Here is a 4706-nt window from a genome sequence, read left to right as displayed (position 1 = left end):
AACAGCAGTCTCTGGAATATGGGATAAAGTAAGCAACAAATGAAGTAAATCTCTTAGTCCAAGCCTGTTTGCAAATTATCAGACCTGGCTAGAAAATTACTTGTTTCAGGAGGGTTAGAAGGGAAGACACCAATTTGTTCTAGGTCCAGCATAGAGGATTGAGTGCAGATATTTCCTGTTACAATTCAGACTCTAGGGCAACCAGAGGCTGACTTCAGTATATGAAAGCCTTTCACAGTATCCCCCTGAATTGTAATGCAAATAAGAATAGAGCTACAGTTGCCTGGACTGCTCCACCTCCTACCTTTCTGAAATCTCCCCCCCTGTTACCTGTTCATGGCCATAATATGCAGCAATGTGCAACGGGGTGAAGAAAACCGCATCCTGAACATTCACATAAGCTCCATGCTGCAAAAGAATATCAACAGCCTAGAAGAATACAAAGAGAAAATTCCTATTAGAAGCACCACACCAATGGAGTCAGCCAGTAAAACAGGATTTCAAAACATTATATTGCCAGTTTAAAAGAAACAAGAAGTCCTAAGCTTACACAGGGGAAGAACTGAGTGCAACACATAAAAGTGACAAACTTAAATTAACTGGACACTGAATGTCACTGATGCTTTATAAACCAGGCTGAAGACGTCTTTGCAAGTAAAAAGCCTGATTTACAAAATAAGAGGCATAGAAATGAGTCCGTCCTTTAGTTTTCTTTTAATTGTCCTGAACAAGGAGATGTAAACTCAGAGTTTTCAGAAGTAAATAAAACAAAATCAAAGTCCTTTTAAATTAGGCCAATCCTCAGCATAATTAACTCATTGTGTACAAATTTCTTTGTCTTCTAGAAGTTAATAAGCGTGTGGTATCAATAAATAACCCTGAGTGTTTCTTTCAAATCAGCAGTAGGTTTTGGACCACTGCTGTCATTAACAGCCAGTAGTCACCAAACATGGGCTATCTGCATAACTTGCAGGACACAAGCCTGAATGAAGCTGCTTTGGATTATTTTCTGAAGCCTGCAGAACTGCTAATCTTTTTTTGGTTTCTTTGAAGCACAAAGGAGCCCATGCACAATCAGTGCTGGCAACTGGGTTATGTGGGCAGTTCTACATTTCATCCTGATGAAACTTCTTGAAATTTTCTAATGATGATGAAAGCGTTGAACTGTGAGTCACCTGCAGGGAAACAGTTCCCCGGCAATCTGCAGAAGTCACAAAGAAGGGGAAATAGCCACCTTGGGGCTGTGCTCTCCCGTACCTCCCACTGAGATTTCCCCTGATGACGCCAATTAATCCCAGCTATGATGATGCACAGTTCTCTCAACTGCTGTCTAAGTTAAGGCTATTGATCCATTTCATACCTGCAGCAATTCAGCCAGTCAGTTAAATCCATGTCATTCAGCAGAACTCAGACAACTAGAGCCTGTTACTAAGCAACATTAGCGTTGAGGGATTATTTCTTTACTCGGTCTAGATTGAAATACATTTCTTTCCATGTGACTGCCAATGCATGCGCACCATCATGTAAGACACGAGGACAGATGTGAGACCACAATAAGCTTTTGTATCTTCCTTAGCTGGTCCATCCAGTTGAAGCAGGCCACCGATGAGACACGTAAGGAAAGATTCAGGCAGTGACCTCTTGAAGCATAATGGTCTCCCCAGGGTTCCTTTTGCTACAGGGTAGCCAGAGATGCTGCACTCACATATCATTTCCCGTAGAGAAAAGGGGAAACTCACCTGGTGATGCCCAGCTATGGTGGCAATGTGAAGGGCTGTCAGAGCTCCGTACCCAACCTGCTGAACGTCAGCTCCGCCATGCAGCAGTGCCGTTATGAGTTCTGCGTTGTCCTATGGAGTGTGTACATAAAGCATCTTATTTCTGCAGTAACAAACAAAGCTGGCCCTTCCATATATTGGAAATAAATATGAGGCTGTCTTTCCTCCTACATTCAGACAAAATTCCAAATGCTGCTGCTCACATCTCTTCTTTCTTTCCATTCCTAATGCTCTTGGCAATATGTAAGACATTGCTACATTGGGAATTCAGTGTCTTCTTTGCACAAATAACAGCAATAGCAATAAAAAAAGAATGCCTCTCTGTCCTAAGATGCACTGCGTAATTTAATCAATATTTCTAAAGCAATATCATATCCTCATGGATGACAATGTAAAGCATATGCTGATTTCCCATGCATGTGCTCTCTGTAGGTAACTTTCCTGCACACTATAAATGTAAAATTGATATTTCACTAGAAGTAGCACCTAGAGAGTTCAGCTGAAGAGGGCAGACAACTAAAGCTAATCCCTTCTGATTCCCTGTCATCACTTCATGCAAAATAATTTACCTTGTAAGCTGCCAAGTGCAGAGCAGTAAATCCATTTCTTGTTAACCTGGATGGGCGCAGTCCTTTTAGCATAAGAGTTCTTATATGTGATTTGTTACCTTTAAAAGGAAAGTTGGAAACCTGAGTCATTTTCACACACACTACAACAAAAAGCCACGCGTAGGAATAAATGTCAGTGTGAGTTTGACAATAGAGAGAAACACGTTCTTGAAATATCGCACCCTCAGAATCAAATTAGGTGCCATTTCCTTGCCCACTGACAGCAGCAGACCTGGCCACGTACAGCCTTACTGTTCATAATTCAACAAGGGCTGGTTAAGGAGGGTCCGACTTCTAAAGAAGCAGAATTCTCTTTTAGCATCCAGACTATGCTGCTAAGGACAGCATAAATTAACAGATGCTTCCTGGAGCACTGGTTTCTCAGCCACAGGATTCTTTTGTCCATTCAGAAATGCAGCACTGCTCTCCCTCTGCCTACGAATCGTTACAGGGCTAGCAGTTTTGAGGGATGCTGACGACCATCGGCATGGGCAAGTAACTTCATTCCTACCTTTCTGATGCAGTGACGGTCCCAAAAATATACCTCCTTCTGAATAGCACTGAGGGCAGTGCTGAGTCCAATAACTTCTCTTCATCCCTGAAGTTCACATATTGTACCTAATTAATCAATATTGTGTATTTTCTTTAACTTCCTTTCAGGAATTCCATCGATTGCTCAGATGTTACCAAATACTGATGTTGTCTTTAATGTGAACTTGCATGCTTTGAAATCAAATTTAAAGATTCTTTTTCTTTTCAGCAGTGCAAGGTCAGGTCCTCCTTGATCTAAGGCTGACCAAATCGTATCTGTATATTGTTGTTGCACACTCTGTGGAGCTGAAACCTTATGGCGAAATCCTCTTTGTTCTAGTAGAAGAGATGCACATGTGTGCACGAACTAACGACTGGCCATGTGGATAACTGGATCAGAGTGCAAAACTGCACCATTAGTATGTCTTTATGAACATTCCAGAAGTCGCCCTGCAGTCTTTTCTTGCATACCATGATTTGCTGTCTGCAAAAGTCCTATCAACCTGTATTTTCTGACTAGAGCATTTGAGTTACTCTTTTAACTACCGTGATAAACAATACAGGTGCTTCCACTGTACTAGAAAAATGCATGCTTTATGGATGGCAAATATATTCAAACCAGCTCCATACCCTGAACTCTATAGCAAGTACACAATACATAATTGTATAGAAGTACTACACAACGAGTAAAGAGTAATGAACCAATGCATATAGCAATTAAGATGAATTAATTGAACATTTGCAATAAGGACATAACAAATTATCATCCACAACTTCTCTTGGACCAATGAATCAGTCGTAATGTGGTTCAGCATAAGTTGCTTCGGTCTTGTTGGCAAACAGAGTTGAGGGTAATGCTTACAGGTAATTGTCCCAGTGCCAGTGAGACAAAACTAAGAAACTGAAAATATAACCCTCCTGACAGTCATTAGAGACAAATACTGACTGTGTAAACAAGATGCTTAAAATACCTACCCTCACATATGCAGCATAAGTGGAGAAGAGAGAGCCCATTATCTGTGCGGTAATTTAAATTGACTTTGCAGAAGGCTTCATCAGAGCTGAAGAAAGATTTTTCAGAGGATTACTGTTTTCATCCTTCGGCAGAATTTATTTCATTTGGAAAACGTTTAAAAGAGAAATCTCAATTCAAGCTTTTGCAGACACAGGGCTAAATTTAGATTCAGTTTGTACTCTGCAAACCTAGAAATGCTTTACTGACAACAAGTGAGGATCCAGATTTATCTTTCAGTAAATTAAACTTGAGCCTAACTTGAATTGCTCTCTGAACACCCTGCTACCAGTACCATCCTGCTAATCAGTGCATTCCTTCTAAATAAAAGAGGAAAAGAAAGAGCAGAAAGCTCTCCTTACAGATAAGACTCTTTTTATAATTAAAAAAAAGACAATTTGTTCATTGATTTAAAAATAAAAATTAAAAAATGCAAACAAGTATTCATTCTACACTGATGAACAAGACATAAGCACAGAACTGGTGGCAATTAAGGTAAGTCAAAGGAGCACCCAGGAGGCCTTCAGAAAGTACGTCTGTGTTCCTGAAAACATGCCAAGGAAACACCCTACCATCATTATGCTGATACAGGCACACGAGAACTCTGCAGAAGCACACGCACTCCTGGTCGTTGCCTTTTCAAACCTTGCATGTGTAGCTGTAACTTTCTCAAAGATTATATGTTGTCTTTGACAGCTTAGCATTTGAATGCATTGTCATTTCAGGTTGTGAATTTGTGATTTATTTTGAGAAGCACCTTTTTTTTTTTTTTTTTCT

The 4706-nt window shown here is 40.2% G+C and overlaps 1 non-coding gene across 1 annotated transcript; it reads right to left on the bottom strand.

Moving 5' to 3' along the window:
* Nucleotides 1-303: 303 nt before the first annotated feature.
* LOC104912487 lies at nucleotides 304-4007 on the bottom strand. The gene is made up of 4 exons (XR_002117841.2): nucleotides 3893-4007; nucleotides 2348-2445; nucleotides 1740-1850; nucleotides 304-429 (listed from the first exon to the last, which is right to left on the bottom strand). It is a non-coding gene; the product is annotated as an uncharacterized LOC104912487 (transcript).
* Nucleotides 4008-4706: the final 699 nt, after the last annotated feature.

Source organism: Meleagris gallopavo, chromosome 10 (genome assembly GCF_000146605.3).
Source record: "Meleagris gallopavo isolate NT-WF06-2002-E0010 breed Aviagen turkey brand Nicholas breeding stock chromosome 10, Turkey_5.1, whole genome shotgun sequence".
In the NCBI taxonomy this organism is placed as follows: domain Eukaryota; kingdom Metazoa; phylum Chordata; class Aves; order Galliformes; family Phasianidae; genus Meleagris; species Meleagris gallopavo.
The sequence above is the reverse complement of the archived record's forward strand: the minus strand, read 5'-3'. Positions and strand labels throughout refer to the sequence as shown.